Genomic DNA, 19,297 nt, shown 5'->3' with positions numbered 1-19,297 from the left:
TCAAAACCACGTAAATGGCCCTTCATGGGTCCTATGACATACAAGTTCGGGTAGGTAAGGTGTTCCTGAACAAACATATAGATCACATGGAAGCTCCTACCATGCAAACACAGCAGGAGCTAAACATACCTGTCCCCTCAGAACAGCCAGAAAGGCTAGCATTGAAAAAATCTCTCAGCCTCGATGCTGTTCCCGTCTGAAGAAGAGGGGAAAAATCACCCAAGATACCCTGGTTGCAAGAGACAGATTATGATCCGATACATGTTGCCTGTGTCCAAGTCAGAGTCGGAGGTACTGGATCTTGGGTGAAAACCTCCTAGGAGATCTTACAAGAAAAAGAACAGGCCTACATCCCAGGACTGAGTGGTTATAGGGATGTAAGGATAGGAATGAGGTCCAGGTAGATCTCATTGATAAGATCCTTGTTCGGGGTTATTAAACTGGCTAACAGGTATAAATAGGAGATTCAGAGTCTTCTCATTCTAGGGATTGGCTCTGAGCAAACCAGTTAGTCCATGTTCCGTGCACGTGTAAATAAAGGGTGACTTGGTGATGGGATACCGGCCTCCTTGGACTTATTTCAGGCCTCAAGGCCAATGTTTAAATACATATCAGTAAACCTGACAATTATTCTGCAATAATCATCCTTAACAAGTGTGAATACATCAACAAAATGCAAACCATTCTTAATGACAGGTCCAATTCATAATCATTGGATCTGCTGCTCAGCCTAACCAGACAGACTTACTTGAAAGCAAGCTAAAACAAACACTTGCTAGACTTGAGTAAGAGCAACCAGCTGCTGGTTGATATTTACAATCGGATACAGCCTCACAGCTCACTGCATCTGTGACTGTACAGGCTATCCAAGACACACAAAAGTGATGTCCTTTTTATACCCTATCAGTTCTGCACAACATGAACTGGCTTAGTTGCTGGGTGAATTGAGTTCTGAGCACATTTTCCACTGATGTGATGACAGATTCTTTCATTTGCAAAGACCATATTGGACTTGCATACTGACAGTAACACAGGATCCACGCACGCGTTTGAAATGCCTAGCCAATTCATCAATGCGGCACACCGAGTCATAGATATCTATATTGCAGTACTATCTTATGGCAATGCAGACCTGCCATTATTGCATAAATTAATACTTATTGAACTTTTGAAATCAGCACATGCAGTTATTTTCAGTTTTAACAACATAATATGTATGCCCAAACAGCTCAGGTTGCCATAGGATCCCTGGCAGACACAGCACTCACAAATATCTTTGTTGGATTCGATAAGAAACGTGTCTTTGATGGAATGACACCCAACTAGCTAACTCTTAGATATTTCCAATATGTAGATTACACATTTGCTATAATGAATCCACAGCTGCATGCAAGAAATTTTTTATAAAGTGGACTCTAGCTGCACTCAAATTCACATTTGAAACGGACAATTAAATGAGCCCCTTTTACCTCAGTGTTTTATTGAGAATCAGCCAGAAATCAGAAATCTCTACTAGTGTCTACTGCAAACAAGCTTCACTGGTCACTTTACACATGGGATTCTTACAGTTTCATGTTCCATAAGATTAACCATATTGCTGGCTTTGTAAATAGGGCCTGAGCCGTTCACCCTGCAAACCTGATGCCTAATAGGTTGGATATTAATAGTTAAACTTAAACTGTTTTTAGAACACTAATATGTAAAATAAATTGTTATCTCAACAGAAATGAATGACCTGGAGCAGACACTTCAAATCCATTCAATGGAATGGAAAGCTGTCCTCAAGGGACATTTGCTCCAGCAGTTATGATGTTTGTGGGCATAGCATTGTCAATATGCAACATGCGGGACGGTCTCACTTAAACTCCTAATGATACCTCCAGTGATTAGCCTGAGATCCAATTAAAGTTTATTTTTCTTTATACTTTTTTTCAGTTTTCAGCCACTTCTGATGTGTGACCAGAAGATCTGGCCCTTTGAGTGATCGTTACCACTTATCTTCCCATCTACTTTTGCGTCAACCACAAACTTGCCAATACGTTCACTTTCCATATAAATCATTAATATATTGTGATGCCAGCATTGATCCTTCTGGCATTCCACTAATTACAGATTGCCATCCTGAAAATTTCCCTGTTATCTCAAATCTCAACCATCTATTGGTTGGTAATTCTCTGTCTATACTACCTCCAATACCATGGGCTCTAATTAATTAGCCTTATGGGCTGTAGCATTTTGAACACCTTTTTGGGAATCCAACCACATTAATTCTTCTGCTGTCCTATTACCTATCTTGACTTGTTACCACCTCAAAGAATTATAATAAATGTTTGTCAGGCATGACTTCCCCTTCATGAAGCCATACTGACTCTGCTTGATCATATTTTGCATTTCTCAATGCTGTGCTTTCCATCCTTTATAAAAGATTAACACCTTCCCAATGACGGACATTGTTAACCGGTGTGTATTTACTTAGTTTTGTCTCCTTCTCTTTTTGCATAACCGTGTTACATTGGCACATTTCCAATCTGGGACATCTCCAGAATCTAAGGATTCTTGGAAGATTACTATCACTGCATTCACTACCTCATTTGCTACTTTTTTAAAAATCCTAGGAAACAATCCATCAGTCCAGGGACTTTTTGATCTTTAACCTTATTAGTGTCCCTGGTACTCTCTAGTGATAATTATGGTATTGGTTGCCTCTCCATCTTTTGTCCCTTGATTTAATTTTTTGTAATACTATTAATGTCCTCTACCATGTAGACTAATGCAAAGTATTTATTCAAAGCAGATTTCATATCTTGTTTCTCCATTACAATTTCTCCAACCTCATTCTTGAGAGCCCCATGTTCACGTTGGCCTCTCTTTTATTTCAGTATACTTAAATGTGGGTTAGTTAGCACAGTTGGCTGGACATCTGGTTTGTAATGCAGAGTAATCCCAACAATGTGGCTTCAATTCCTGCACTAGCTAAGGTTACTGTGAAAAATCTCCCCCTCAAGTCCCATCACCTGAGGTTTGGTGATCCTTAGGTTAAAACACCACAAGTCATATCTCTCATGAGAGAGTATGGCTATGGTAACTTTTTTAAATATTTAAACAAGCTCTTACTGTTCATTTTTATTATGTTTTGGTTTATCCTCATGGTATATTTTTTCCCTCTTTGTTATCTTTTGTTGTCTTTTAAAACATTCCCAATCCTCTCGCTTACTACTAATCCTTGCCACATTGAATGATTTTGTCTTTATTTCAATTTGATACCATCCCTAACTTCCTTGAATAACCATGGCTGGTTTATCTACTTGCTAGAATCCTCCTTCACAGCAGCATATGCTTGTTATTAGTCATGACTTATTTTCTTAAACATCTGCAATTGTTACATTTTTTTTAAAATTCAGTCATGAGATGGGTGATCACAGGCTGGCCAGTATTTATTGCCTTTCCCTAGCTGCCTTTGAGAAGGTGGTGGTGAGCTACTTTCTTGAACCGCTGCAGTCCATGTCCTGTAGGTTGACCCACAATGCCTGTAGGGAATGATTTCCAGGATTTTGATCCAGTGACCGAGAAAGAATGGTGATATATTTCCAAGTTAGGATGTGCATGGCTTGGAGGGGAACTTACAGGTGATGGTGTTCCCATGTATGTGCTGTCCCTGTCCTTCCAGATGGACGTGGTGGTGGGTTTGGAAAGTACTGTCTAACGAGCCTTGATGAATTTCTGCAATGCATCTTGTACATAGTGCACTGGTGGTACTGAGAGTCAATGGTGAAGGGAATGGATGCTTGTGAATCTGGTACTAATCAAGCTTTGTCCTCGATGGTGTCAAGCTTCTTGAGTGTTGTCGGGCTTGCACCCATCCAGGCAAGTGGGGAGAATTCCATCACATTCCTGGCTTGTGCCATGTAGACAGGTTTTGGGGAGTTAAGGGGTGAGCTACTCATCACATTATTCCTAGCTCCTAACCTGCTTTTATAGCTACTGTGTTTGCATAACAGTCAGTTGAGTTTCTGGTCAATAGTAACCCCCAGGATGTTGATGGTGGGGCATTCAATGTTGGTGGCACCATTGAATGACACGGGATGGTGGTTAGACTATCTGTCTTATTGGAAATAGTCATTGCCTGGCATTTGTGTGGCATGAATGTTACTTGGCATTCATCAGCCCAAGCCTGCAATTTGTCCAAATCTTATTAATTTTGAACATGGCCTGCTTCAGTCTCTGAGGCATTGTGAATAGTGCTGACATAGTGCAGTCATCAACGAACATCCCCACTTCTGACCTTTTATGATAGAACAAAGGTCAGTGATGAAGCAGCTGAAGATGTTTGGGTCTCAGAGGAATTCCTGCAGAGATTGACCTCCAACAACCACAGCCATCTTTCATCAACTATCTTTGCTGCTAAACTACTTTCCCAGCCTATTCCTGCTAACCTTGCTCTAACTTATTTGCAATTACCCTTATTTAAGTTTAGCACAGTTGTTTCCAAGTCAAGTTTCTCACTCTCAAACTGAATGCTAAATTCTACCATGGTCTGGTCACTGTTTTTTTTAAATGATCTCAGTGCAAAATTCCTTATTAAACCTGCCTCATTATACATTACCATTATACATTACATTACCAAAATACTCTAGTTCGAGCCACAACATGTTGCTCTATGGAACTGTCCTGCATGCAGTCCATGCATTCTTCTTCATGCTATCTCTGCCAATTTAACTTTTTCAATCTTCACGAAGATTAAAGTCACCCACGATTAATGCACTGCCTCTTTCTTCTTGTTCTTATTATCTCCTGATTTTATTCTGAGTCCTACAATACAGCCACTGTTGGGGAATCTGTAGATTACTCTGACCAGTGTTTCCTTTCCCTTGTTATTTCTTAAGCAAGTAACAAGGATGTAGAACACATGCCCAACAACCATCAAAACAGTGGTATAGAAAAAGGGGCAGGAGTAGACCAATCAGCCCTTTGAGCCTGCTCTGCCATTATCATCCAACTCATCACCCTATTCCCACCTTTTCCCAATAACCTTTGATCCCTTTAGCTCAAAGAACAATATCTATTGCTTTCTTAAGAACATTCAATGTTTTGTTGTCAACTGTTTTCTGTAGCAGAGAATTCTACATGCTCACCACGCACTGGATGAAGAAATTTCACCTCATCTCTGGCCTAAAAGGCTTACCCCATTTCCTTAGGCAGTGACTCTGTGGTTCTCGACTCCATGATCATTGAGAACATCCTTTCTGCAAATATCCTGTTTAATCCTATTTGAATGTTTTAGGTTTCTATGATATCCCCCTCCTTCTTCTAAACTCTAGTGAATATAGTCCTAACCAATCTGTCTCTCGTTGTATGGCAGTCCCACCATCCCGGGAATCAGTCTGGTAAAACTTCTTTGCACTCCCTCAATAGTCATAACATCCTTCCTCAGATAAGGAGACTAAAACTGCATCAGTACTCCATGCGTGGTCTTACCAAATTCCTGTACAATTGCAGCAAGCATCCCTGCCTCTGTAAGTGAATACTTTCACTATAAAGGCCAACATACAATTTGCCTTCTTCGTCACTGTTACACCTGCTTGCTTAATTTCAGACACCGATGGTACAAGGACCCAAGTCTTGTTGCACCTTCTCCTTTCCCAATCTATTGCTATTCAGATAATTTGTTTGTGTCTGTTTTTGTGACCAAAGTGGATGCCCTCACATGTATCCACATTATAATGCATCTGCCATGTATTTGCCCACTTACTTAACTTATCCAAATCGCATTGAAACTTTGCTGCATCCTCCTCACAGCACCTTCCCATTCAACTTTGAATCACTTGCAAACTCAGCGATATGAAATGTCACCTTAATCATTAATATATAGAGTAGCTGGGGTCCATGTAGTAATCCCCTGGGATAGCTTACTTGAAACTGTCTGCCACTCAAGAAAAAGAGTTGTTTATTCCTACTCTTTGTTTCCTTTCTGCAATTAGTTTACAATCCATTTCAATCCAACACAAAGATTGGTAGAGTTGTGGATAGTATGGAGGGCTGTTGTAGGTTGCAACGGGACACTGACAGGATGCAGAGCTGTGCAAAGAAGTGGCAGATGGAATTCAACACGGAAAAGTGTGAAGTGATTCATTTTGAAAGGTCAAATTTGATTACAGGGTTAATGGCAGGATTTTTGGCAGTGTGGAGGAACAGAGGGATCTTGGGGTCCATGTCCATAGTTCCCTCAAAGTTGCTACGCAAGTTGACAGGGTTGTAAAGAAGGTGTATGCTGTGTTGACTTTCATTGGCAGGAGAATTGAGTTTAAGAGCTACGAGGCTATGCTGCAGCTCGATAAAACCCTGGTTAGACCACACATGAAATATTGTGTTCAGTTCTGGTTGCCTCATTATCGGAAGGATGTGGAAGCTTTAGAGAGGGTGCAGAGGAGATTTACCAGGATGCTGCCTGGACTGGAGGGCAGGCCTTATAAGGAAAGGTGAGGGAGCTAGAGCTTTTCTCATTGGAGCGAAGAAGGATGAGAGATGACTTGATAGAGGTGAACAAGATGATGAGAGGCATAGATAGAGTGGATACCTAGAGACTTTTTCCCAGGGCAGAAATGACTATTAATGATGGAGATGTCAGAGGTAGGTTCTTTACACAGAGAGTGTTGGGTGCACGGAATGCACTGCCGGCAGTGGTAGTGGAGTCAGATACATTAGGGACATTTAAGCGACTCTTGGATAAGCACATGGATGATAGTAAAATGAAGGGTATGCAGGGTGGTTTGATCTTAGAGTAGGATAATAGGTCGGCACAACATCGTGGGCCGAAGGGCTTGTACTGTTCTATGTTCTATTATCATTTCAATATATGACCTCTAATCCCATGTGCTTTAATTTTATACACTAATCTCTTACATGGAACTTTGTTAAAAACCTTCCAAAATTCCAAGTAAATCACAACCACTGGCTCCCTCTTATCCACTCTATTAGTTATAACTTCAAAAAATTCCAGCAGATTTATCAAGCACGATTTCCCCTTTGTAAAACCACACTGGCTCTGTCTGATCTTGTCAGTATCTTCCAAGTGCCCTGCTGTTACATCTTTTTAGTGGGCTGTAGCATTTTTCCCACTACCAATGTCAAGCCAACCGGTCTATAATTCAATGTTTTCTCTTTGCCTCCCTTCTTAAATACTCAGGTTACTTTAGCTACCTTCCAATCCATAGGAACTGTTCCAGAGTCTATAGAATCTCGGAAGATGATCACTAGACATTGCTGATTCTAGCTTGCAGCATGGTAGGGAGTGCTTTCTCATAGCAATAGTTGCTAAATCTTTACTGCTTCACAATCCTCAAATATATATCAGCACATAAATAGAACCTACATTTAGTTTGTCAATATTAATGTCAGATTAATAAGATTATACAGAATTAGTTTAAACATCATCCATTTATGAAAGGCAAAAATGAAATATTGAAGGACAAAGTTTTTATTAACACAGTATGACAAGGAATGATAGTATGCAAATTCTGATATTTGCTTTGAATCCAATACTTTCCAGGATGCCTTTGTGAAGAAACATGTTAAACCTTGAACGGATCAAATGGCTGAATCTAAAAAAATGTCATTGAGATAACCCAAGAGAGTTGACATAATTTGGAGGGATTCTCAATAACACCAAGATGAGAGTGGTTACAGCGCACTTATGTTTAATACTCTCATAATGCAAAAATTATCTATATAAATATCGAAACTGTTATGCAGAATGCTTTCTAAATAAGCCCATTTCACAAGGAAATGCAACAAGTCTTTGAACACACCTCCTGATTATTTAGTTTAGTTGCATGGAGAATTATGAAACAAATTAAAGCTCAGCAGAGGTTATTAAAGTTTCCAGAACAACTAATATCTCAGACAGTATGGAACAGGTCAGAAATCTAGCTTCAGGCTCAGCAGATAAGGAAACATCTATGAGAAGGGGTCAGTCAACGCAGGACTGGGGTGTTGCACTTCAATGTACACAGTATATGAAACAAGGTAAATGAGCCTGTAGCGCAGATTGAAATTGGTAGGTACGATGTTGTGGGCATCTCAGAGATATGCCTGCAAAAGAATGGGGATGAAATATCCAAAGACAGGTGTCTTATCAAAAGGACAGGCAGATGGACAAAGGGGTTGAGGGTGCAGCCTCAGTAAGAAATGAAATTAAATCAAAAGCAAGAAGTGATATAGCATCGGAAAGCATAGGATCTGTATGGGTAGAGTTGAGGAACTGCAAAGGAGAAAGGACTCTGATGGGAGTTATGTACAGGCCTCCTAGCAATAGTCAGGATGTGGGGCAGTAAATATATTAGGAACTAGAAAAGGCATGTAAGAAAGGCACTATTACAATAATCATAGAGGATTACAATGCCCAGGCAGACTGGGAAAATCAGGTTGGTTGTGGATCCAAATAAAAAGAATTTGTGGAACATCTACAAATTTGTTTTTGGAGCAGCTTATGATAGAGCATCTAGGGAACAGGCAATTCTGGATTTGGTGACGTGTAATGAGGCAGACTTAGTTAGGGAGCTTTAAAGTGAAGGAACACCTTGGGGTTAGTGACCAAATCATGACAGAATTCACCCTGCAGTTTGAGAAGAAATCTGAATCAGATGTAACAGTATTACAGTTGAGTATACATGAATACAAAGACATGGGGGAGGAGTTTTCCGGAGTTGATTAGAAGGGCAGCCTAGCGAGAAGATGGTGGAGCAGCAATAGCAGGAGTTTCTGAAGGTAATTCAGGAGGTACAGCAGAAATTTATCTCAAGGAAGAAGAAACATACTCAGGGCAGGATGAGGCAACGATGCTGACTAGAGAAGTCAGGGACAACATAAAAGCAAAATAAAAGCATACAATCTAGTGAACATTAGTGGAAAGCCAGAGGATTTGGGAAGCTTTTAAAAACCAGCCTAGGACAAAAAAGCAATAAGGGAAGAGAAGATGAAATATGAGGGTAAGCTAGCGAGTAATATAAAAGAAGAATCAGATACAACTGGATACAAAATTGGCTTGAAGGTAGGAGACGGAGTGGTGGTAGAGGTTACTTTCTGGGCTGGAGGCCTGTGACCAGTGGTGCCCCACAAGGATCAGTGCTGAGTCATTGCTTTGTGTCATTTATGTAAAAGACTTGGGTGTCAATATAAGAGGTATGATTAGTAAGTTCACAGATGACACCAAAATTGGTGGTGTAGTGGGCAGTGTAGAAGATTATCTCAGAGTACAACGGGATCTTGATCACATGCACCAATGGGCCGAGCAGTGGCTGATAGAGATTATTTTAGATAAATGTGAGGTGTTTCATTTTGGTAAGGCAAACCAGAAGAGGACTTAATAAAAAAAAACAAAAGAACTGCGGATGCTGTAAATCAGGAAACAAAATAGAAATTGCCAGAAAAGCTCAGCAGGTCTGGCAGCATCTGTGATGGGAAAAACAGTTAATTCAGTTCTGAGGAAGGGTCATCAGGCCCAAAACGTTAACTCTGTTTTTTCCTTCACAGATGCTGCCAGACCTGTTGAGCTTTTCCAGCAACTTTGTTTTTGTTCCTGATTTACAGCATCTGTAGTTCTTTCGGTTTTTATAGGGTGGTGAAGAAGGCGTTTGGCACACTTGCCTTCATTGGTCAGAACATTGAATAAAGGAGTTGGAAGGTCATGTTGCAGCTGTACAGGATATTGGTGAGGCCAACTTTAGAATACTGCGTATACCTCTGGTTGCCCTTCTATAGGAAAGATATGGTTAAACATGAGATGGGGCAGAAAAGATTCCCAAGGATGTTGGGGGTCTGGAGGATTTGAGATATAGGAATAGGCTGAAAAGGCTATTTCCCTGAAACGTCAGAGGCTGAGGGGTGACCTTATAGAGGTTTATGATCTCATGAGGGGCATCGGTAGCCAAGGTCTTTTTCTTACGCTGGAGAGTCCAAAGGTAGAGGGCACATGTTTAAGGTGAGAGGGGAAAGATTTTAAAAAGGACCTGAGGGGTAACTTTTTCACGCAGAGGGTGGTGCGTGTACGGAACGAGCTGCCAGAGGAAGTGGTGGAGGCAGGTACAATTGCAACATTTAAAAGGCATCTGGATGGTTATATGAATAGGAAGGCGTTAGAGGATTATGGGCCAAATGCTGGCAAACAGGACTAGGCAGATTGGGATGTCTGGTCAGTATGCAAGAATTGGACAGAAGAGTCTGTTTCCATGCTGTGTGACTATAAGATTCAAGAGTTTCTTTAGATATGTAAAAAAATAAGAGAGACAAGAGTGGACATTGGACCACTGGAGAATGAGGTTGAAGAAGTAGGAATGGGGAACAAAGAAATAGTGGAGGAGCTGAATAGAAAGTTTGCATCAATTTTCACAGTGAAAGACACCAGCAACATACCACAACTTCGAGAGTCAGGGGACAGAGATGAATGTAGTGGCCATCATTTAAGGAGAAGGTGCTGGGGAAGCTGAAAGATTTGAGGGTGGATAAATAACCTGATCCAGATGGCCAATACCTCATTGTTCTGAAGGAGATAGCTAAGCAGATTGTAGAGGCATATAACACAAAGATAGGTAGAGGGACAAATATTGTTGAGTGAAATAACTCAATAGAGGCTTGCATCCACCATCATGTCACCCTTTATTTACACATGAAGGGTCCTTGACACTAATCCAGCTCCCTCAGAGACACCTACTCACTCTGAGCACTGTTTGATACTCCTGTTCTTATCTGTTAGCCAGGGTTTCCTGATTGGAGCTGTTAGTCTGGTCCAATCAGGGAATTTATATTCTTTGAGATCCACCTGGCTGACCTCATTTCAATCATTATATTGAGGACAGGAGGCTGCAGAAGGACATAGACAGGCTAGGAGAGTAGGCAAAAGCAGTGGTTGATGGAATACAATGTAGGAAAGTGTGAGGTTATGCATTTGATTGCAAAAATAGAGGTACAGACTATTTTCTAAATGGTGAAAGGTTTCAGAAATCTGGGATTTAGCAGTCCTAGTTCAGGATTTTCTTAAGGTTAACATTCAGGTTCCGTTGGCAGTTAGAATTGCAAATCTTAGCATTAATGTTAAGAGGGCTTTTGCCTACTCCCCTAGACTGTCCATGTCCTTTTGCAGCCTCCCGTACTCTCTTCCACCCTCTTCTGTCAGGCAGAAGATATATAAGTTTGAAAACACATATGAATAGATCCAAGAACAGCATCTTCCCTGCTGTTATCAGACTTTTGAACGGACTTCTCAACCGTTCATTCTGATCTCTCACTCTGCATCTTCTCTGTGCCTATAATACTGTATTGTGCACTCTGATCTGCTACCTTGATGAACTTTGAATGGTATAATCTGCCTGTATAGCCCACAAAACAACACTTCGCACAGTATAGCTGTACATGTGACAACAATAAATCAATCAATGTAGGATTCTGCCCTTCATCTTCTTCCTTTTCATGTAATCATCTAATTTCTTCTTGAATGTCTTGATTGAACCTGTGGCTATCACAGACTCAGGCAGCATATTCCAGAGCATAATCACTCACTTTGTGAAAAGATTTCTCATTATGTCCATTGTTTCTTTTATAAATTTCCTTACATTTGCGCTGTCTGGTTCTTGATGCTTTCAGTAATGGGAACAATTTTCCTCTATCCACTCTGTAACACATAGCACTTGTAATGGTGGCAAACACTGACAGTTTTAGGCAAATTACAGGCCATTATCTGTATTTTTCTATGTTACTATTAAACGTCCAAAGACTTAGGTGTTAGCTGTTCAAAGTTTGCTGTAGAATTACATCATTTAAGATGAGCATGCTCTTCAGTACAATAATGAGCATTGTTCAAATAAAGTGGGCCTTAACTACATATGCTATTTGTGGATGCTTATCCAACAAACCTTATGAAGTTTGTATTGCACAGTATATCATTTCAGTCACTAGAAGCAATGTATTAGCAAATAAAACAGCTTTGGGCTAGATGAAAAGACAGGTGTGTAAAAATTAAACAAGTAATAATGTCACACATTCATGAACTGGGAGAAAGTGGCAGAAAGGTAATTATAATGATATACTGTGCAATACAAACTTCATAGGGTTTGTTGGATAAGCATCCACAAATAGCATATGTAGTTAAGGCCCACTTTATTTGAACAATGCTCATTATTGTACTAAAGAGCATGCTCATCTTAAATGATGTAATTCTACAGCAAACTTTGAACAGCTAACACCCAAGTCTTTGGACGTTTAATAGTAACATAGAAAAATTACAACTAGGAACTGTTCAACGTTGCCATGAGATGATGAAAGTTTTGGCGCTAGTGTGAACTAAACATCACATTCGGACCATTGGAAGCAGTTCACTGGCTGAGGTTCTTATGAACTGTACATCTTTCATGAATGAAATATAATTATGGTTAAACAGAAAACAATGTTGAAAAGATTTTTCTAAACCAATTGAGCTTCCTATGGTTAATGTAATTAATACCCAAGACAAGAGCTTCAGGTATGTCATGGAGTCTCTGGAGATTGCTCCATCTATACCTTCAATGGCTGGCATTTTTTTAGTTTTAGTATTTATATATTGATTTCTAATCCAAGTTAAATATTTAGCATGAGTTCTGCAGGGGTTTGGCATCGAATCAAGTCACGTGCTATCATTCAGGTTTTAGACAACACTCTCAGTCTGCCAGTGTGATGTCCAGAGGCATTACCTGGGAACTGGGGTACAGCCCTCATGAATAATCTCTGGGCACAGTCTCATGGTATAATTCCAAAACAGTCTGGGCACATTCTGCACAATCTCCCAGGTTCATGCCAACTATCTCCTCAAAAAGCCAAGTTCTCTGGTGCAGATCTTCAAATGGCTTAGATCCCTACAGTGTGGAAACAGGCCCTTCGGCCCATCAAGTCCACACTGACACACAGAGCATCCCACCCAGACCCGTCCCCCTAATCTACACCTCCCTGAACACTATGGGCAATTTAGCATGGCCAATCCACCTAGCCTGCACATCTTTGGATTGTGGGAGGAAACCCATGCAGACACAGGGAGAATGTCTAAACTCCACACAGACAGTCACCCCAGGGTGGAATAAAACCGAGGTCCTTGGCGCTGTGAGGCAGCGGTGCTAAGCGCTGAGCCACCATGCCGCCCATAATGCTTCATGGCACAGCACCTGATCAGTTTCTTCATACAATCCCTGGTCCAGTTTACAGACACACTACCCACAGCATCCTGAACATTGCTATTTGCAAAGACTCTCAGTAACTGTCTGCATGTACAGTCCACCTAGCCATTGTCCCTAGGAACAATTTCTGGGCACATTTCAGTGGCAAAACTCCAGTGACAATTTATCAACACAGTCCTCGGGTATTGCTCCAGGTCACTGGCCCCAGGCACACCTTGCCCGTACACTGCCTGGATACAATTCCCCATCAGGGCCAGTGCCCTAACATTCTTCCACTTGCCACAAAACGTGTGCATCACCCATTAACATTGTATAGGCCCGCGGAATAAATCTGAGGGCACATTCTGCCAGATCACCAACTGTTCACAGGCATTAAAGCACCGCCCAGTGGATACTCCCAGCCGTGGCAGGAGAAGTGCAACTTTCCTGCTGGACGGACTACATCCTTCGTCTACTTTCACTTAATCCGCACTGGTCCCAGAAAATAACACGTGTTTACATAAAGATTTGAGCTTTGAAAACCCCAAGGCATTTAAAGTTATAGAATTTAGTAATTTGATCCATTGCTGTCATTTTAGGTAACTTATTGTATCCACAATGTAATTCAGTTCAACAATGCAAACTCGGGTGATTGTGGCGATCTGTTTTTTTTAAATGTTACCCTTGAGATTTGTTCCGGGGCAGTTTGAATTGCAGTTTGCTAACTGAAACGTTGTGCTTTGTTTTGAGCTGTTGCGAGCAATGAACGATGGAGACTCGCCGGACGAAGTGTATCTATTGTAGCCTCATTTTACGAAACAAATTGCATCTAAAATCGAAAATAACTGCTTTTCTTTGCAAAGCGGTATGACGCAGAGAGCCCTACAACTTTGCAGCGCAGCCAATTTGCAGAGCCATCGCGTGCGAGCGTTTCTCCCGAGCCTCAAAACAAAATCTCACATAAACTCAGTGCTTTGGCTTGTGCTTGCGAGCTAACACTTAGATCCGGCTTTCTTCCGGTGTCCAAGTTTCATCCAAGACGTGCAATTAACAGCTCGCCAGCGCAAACCAGAATGTCTTTCTCTGGAATTAAATGTCACCATTTCCACGAATTGAGAATGTTCCCATGATGTAAAGCTTGGCATTTACACCTAAGCTAGAAAGAAACATAGAAGATAGGAGCAGGAGGAGGCCATTCGGTCCTTCAAGCCTGCTCTGCTGTTCTTCACCATCATGGCAGATGGTCCAACTCAATAGCCTAATCCTGCTTTCTCCCCACAACCTTTAATCCCATTTGCCTCAACTGCAATTTCTAGCCGTCTCCCAAATACATTCAATGTTTTGGCATCAACTACCTTCTGTGGTAATGAATTCCACAGGCTCACCACTCTTTTGGTGAAGAAATGTCTCCTTATCTCTGTCCTAAATGGTCTAACCCGAATCCTCATACTGTGACCCCTGGTTCTGGACACACCCACCATCAGGAACATCCTCCCTGCATCAACCCTGTCGAGTCCTGTTAGAATTTTATAAGTCTCTATGAGACCCCCCCTCATTCAACTGAACTTGAGCGAAAACAATCCCAACCTAGTCAATTCAGAGATAGTAGGACCTGCCAATGCTGGAGAATCTGAGATAACAAGGTGTAGAGCTGGATGAACACAGCAGGCCAAGCAGCATCAGAGGAGCAGGAAGGTTGACGTTTCTTAAGAAGGGTCCAGACCCGAAATGTCAGCTTTCCTGCTCCTCTGATGCTGCTTGGCCTGCTGTGTTCATCGAGCTCTACACCTCGTTATCCCAACCTAGTCAATCTCTCCTCATAGGTCAGACCCGCCATCCCCCAAATCAGCCTGGTAAACCTTTGCTGCACTCCCCTAACTGCAAGAGCATCCTTCCTCAGAAAGGGAGACCAAAACTACACACAAGGCCCTGTACAACTGCAACAACACATCCCTGCTCCTGTACTTGAAACCTCTTGCAATGAAGGCCAATATACCATCTACCTTCTTTACCGCCTGTTGCCTCTAGCCAAGCTGTTCCAGTACAATTATAACACTAAGTCTTCCTGACAATGTGTAAGATTGCCCACGTAAGTCCTGATCACAAAAAATGACAAATCCAAACCAACAATTATTGCTTATCAGCTTATTCTCAATCATCAGCGAAGTGATGGAAGGTGTTTTTGGCATTGCTATCAAGTGGTAGCTACTCAGGATTAACATGACCATTCATTCCTAGTATGAGTTCCACCAGGGCCATTGGCTGAACAGTTACATATGTGTTGTGGCTACAAGAGCAGGTCAAAAGCTGGGAATTCTGTAACATATATCATGATTCTAAAATACCTACCCACTATATACAATGCAATAGTTTGATGGAATATTTTCCATTTGCCTGAATGAGTTCAGCTCCAACAAGACTCAAAGATTCACAGCATTCAGGACAAAGCAGTCCACTTGACTGGCAGTCCATCTACTGCCTCAGTTATTCACTCCTCTACCAACAACGTATACTGATGGTAGTGTAAACCACTTACAGAACACTCGGGCAGGTGGTGGTACTTTCGTGGTAATATCATTGAATAAGTGATTCAGAACCCAAGACTAATGTTCTGGAACATGGGAATCGGATCTCACCATGGTGTTAGGTGAAATTTGAGTCCAATAAAAGTATGGAATTAAAATGCCAGTCCGATGGCAACCATATAACCATTGTAAATAGTTGTTCATTAATACCATTAGGGAAGGAAAGTTGCTGTCTTTACCTAGTCTCACCTATATGTGAATCCAGGCCTAATGTGGTTGACTTTTAAATGCCCTCTCTGAGCAATTAGGGATGGGAAATAACTGTTGATCTAGGCAACAACACCTACCTGCCATGAATGAATGAAAATAAAATCACCTGCCAAGGGTCCTTTAACTGCATCTTCAAAACCCATGACCATTACAACTTAAACGTTAGGGTAGCACAAATATGAGAATGCCACTAGCTGCAAGAACCCTTCCCAAGTCATAAACCATCCTTATTTGGAACGATAGCAACTTGCGTTCACTGTCCCTTGGTCAAATTCCTGGAATTCCCTCCATAACACACTACAACTACACCTACATGACTCAATTCAAGATGGTGGCTCACTATCATCAAATGAAAGGAAATTAGAGATGGACAATAAATGCTGAGTTTGCCTTCAATGGCCATATCCCATGAACAAACGTAATAAAATTAAGCAAAGTTAAATATGCTGAAGTTAAATTGAGTGTCTGGAAAAGGAAAACAGACTCTGTGACCAGAGTGGAAATAATGACAAATGGTTTACTGCATCTTGGCCATAGTGACAGAGCCAATAGTCAACCAGTGATCTATCTGGAAATCTTTGTGAGGATGAGTTTAGATGCTGCTAGAAACTGCCATCGATTTCTAAAATGAGAGATTGAGTTGTAGCAATGATTTCATAACTATGACTTTTTTTTGGAGATAGTAAGAACTGCCAGTGCTGGGGTCTGAGATAACACAGTGTGGAGCTGGAGGAACACAGCAGGCCAGGCAGCATCAGAGGAGCAGGAAAGCTGATGTTTCAGGTCAGGACCTGACGCAAAATGTCAGCTTTCCTGTTCCTCTGATGCTGCCCAGCCTGCTGTGTTCCTCCAGCTCCACACTATGAATTTTTTTTTATGAGATTGTAACATATCAACCGAATGTAGTCACATTCACCCCGTTCCCAAATCTGACCAAAAAACCCACATGAAATTAAGCAGGATTTAGTTCATATTCAATCCCAAATTCAATTTAAAGCCTACTGGAGCTGGCCAATACAAAAGTAATCTGAAGACAGACTGCAAGGAACTGTGAAATAGGAACACTGGTTACTTTGCTGAGGATGGAAAGGGAACTAAACACACTTTCTTCCCCAAAAATCAACTTGAATTGAATTAGGTTTATTATCACACATACTCATATGAATACAGTGAAAAATTTACAAGTCGCCACTTATGGCGCCATCTTAGGTACAAAGATACCTAGACACATAATCTTAGTTACAAAGCAGAAAATAAAGAAAACAAAGATAAAAAGTTAAACATTACAGTCCTTCTTACTAAAAAGTAGAAGAACAAAGAAACACAATTAACAGTTCAACACCACAGGTCATGAGCACCTAACCATGCTGGACTCGTTCTCCTTACAAGGCTCAACCTCCCTCACTTCAGGCTTGAACTCGCCCCCGTCGCTACCCTGGGCTGCTTGCTCTCACCACCTTCCAGCGTTTTCCTGCTACCGCTGCCTCAGGCTGCGTGCTCCCGCTCTCACCACCTGTTGCCTGGGGCTGCCCATTCCCACTCTCACCACCGGTTGCCCCGGTCTGCCTGATCTCACCCTCTTTTGTTGTCGCCACTGAAAAGAGGAAGATGAAAGAGAAAAGAAGAAAGAAAATGAGAAAGAAAGATGCAGCCAGGCCGGTGCTGGGGGAGTGTATGGGGCTCAGGAGCCAGAACGCTGTCTACTCTGCTGTCGCCGCCATATTGTGGGCTATAATACCAAGGAATTTTGGAAAATGATAGCAATATTCCAGCCAAAGTCAATATTCAGGCCAACTGACTTTAACAGCTTCAAACTCTCTCCTCCCCAACCTGTCCATCTTCTGACTCACCTATCCACTCCATCCTTCCCACTGACCAACCAAAAATAACCTACCTGCATGCATCTATCTCCATCCCACCTACCCTCCCCCAGCTCCACACCCGTTCATCTATTTATTTCTGGACCCCCTCCCACTCCCCATCCCTGAGTTTTGGCCCGAAGCATTGACTTTCCTGCTTCTCAGATGCTGTCTGACCTGCTGTGCTTTTCCAGCTCCATGTTTATTAACTCTGGCTTCCAGCATCTGTGGTCCTTACTGTCTCCACCTGAACTGAAGTGGGACCAGTGTCCTGGCAGATTGAATAATGAGCTTTGCAGACAGAGTTTTAAATTAATTAGATGAGGGTGGGAATGTTCAAGAGGGGAGAAATTACAAAGAAAAAGGATATGGCAGCATTACAGGGCAAATATTTTAATAATGATACCCAGAGTGAAACAGAAAGGGACAAAGTATATAAGCATTTTTAAAAAAGCATCAAATTGGCTCAAGGAGAAAATGTTAGTTAAAAAATGCAACATTAATGGTTCTTTACTGAATTGAATGTAGTATGTATTTGGAATAAAATTAACAAATTAATAGGACAAATTGAGATTAATGCGTATGATCGTTATAGTTATTGTGAAGACACTGTCACAAGGTGAGCAAAGATGGAAATTAAATATTTAGGAATATGCAACCTTCCAGAAGGATGGTCAGGAACAAAAAAAGGTGGTGGAGTAGCTTTATTCATAGGAATGGAATACATACGGTAGCAAGAAATCATCTTGATTCAGATGATGTAGAATCCATGAGTGAAGGTAAGAAATAACAAGGGGAAGGAGACACTAGTGGCAGTTTTTTATAGTCCCCCTAACAGTAGCTGGTCTGTAGGACAGAATAAATCAGCAGGTACGTAAAAACAGCAGTAGAGAAATCATGGGTCACTTAATCTTCATGTGGGTTGGGAAAATCACATTGGCAGAAGTAACTATGGGGAAGAATTCATAATGTGTGTTAGGACCATTTCCTAAAATGCTATCTTGTGGATCTAACCAGGGATCAGGCTATTATGGTTTGCTAATATGTAAATGAGGTAGTTTTAATAAATGATGTCAGAGTAAAAGATCTCCTAGTGAACATAATAGAACTTAGAATTTGGTTTGAGATTGAGAAACCTGGGTTAGAAACAACTTTAGATTTAAATAAGAGGCCCATATCCCTCTAAAGCTTTCCCAATCATGTACCTGTCCAATTGTCTTTTAAATCTTGTAACTGTGCTGCCTCTACCACTTCCTCCTGCAGCTCGTTCCATATATGCACCACGTTCTGCGTGAAAAAGTTGCTCCTCAGATCTCTTTAAAATCTTTCCCCTCTCACCTTAAACCTGTGCCCTGTAGTTTTGGACTCGCCTACCCTGGGAAAAATACCTTGCCTATTCACCTTATTTATGTCCCTCATGATTTAATAAACCTGTATAAGGTCACGCCTCAGCAGAAAGTTTTAAAAGGTG

Source organism: Rhincodon typus, chromosome 5 (genome assembly GCF_021869965.1).
Source record: "Rhincodon typus isolate 14 chromosome 5, sRhiTyp1.1, whole genome shotgun sequence".
Taxonomy (NCBI): domain Eukaryota; kingdom Metazoa; phylum Chordata; class Chondrichthyes; order Orectolobiformes; family Rhincodontidae; genus Rhincodon; species Rhincodon typus.
This window is presented reverse-complemented; position numbering follows the sequence as displayed.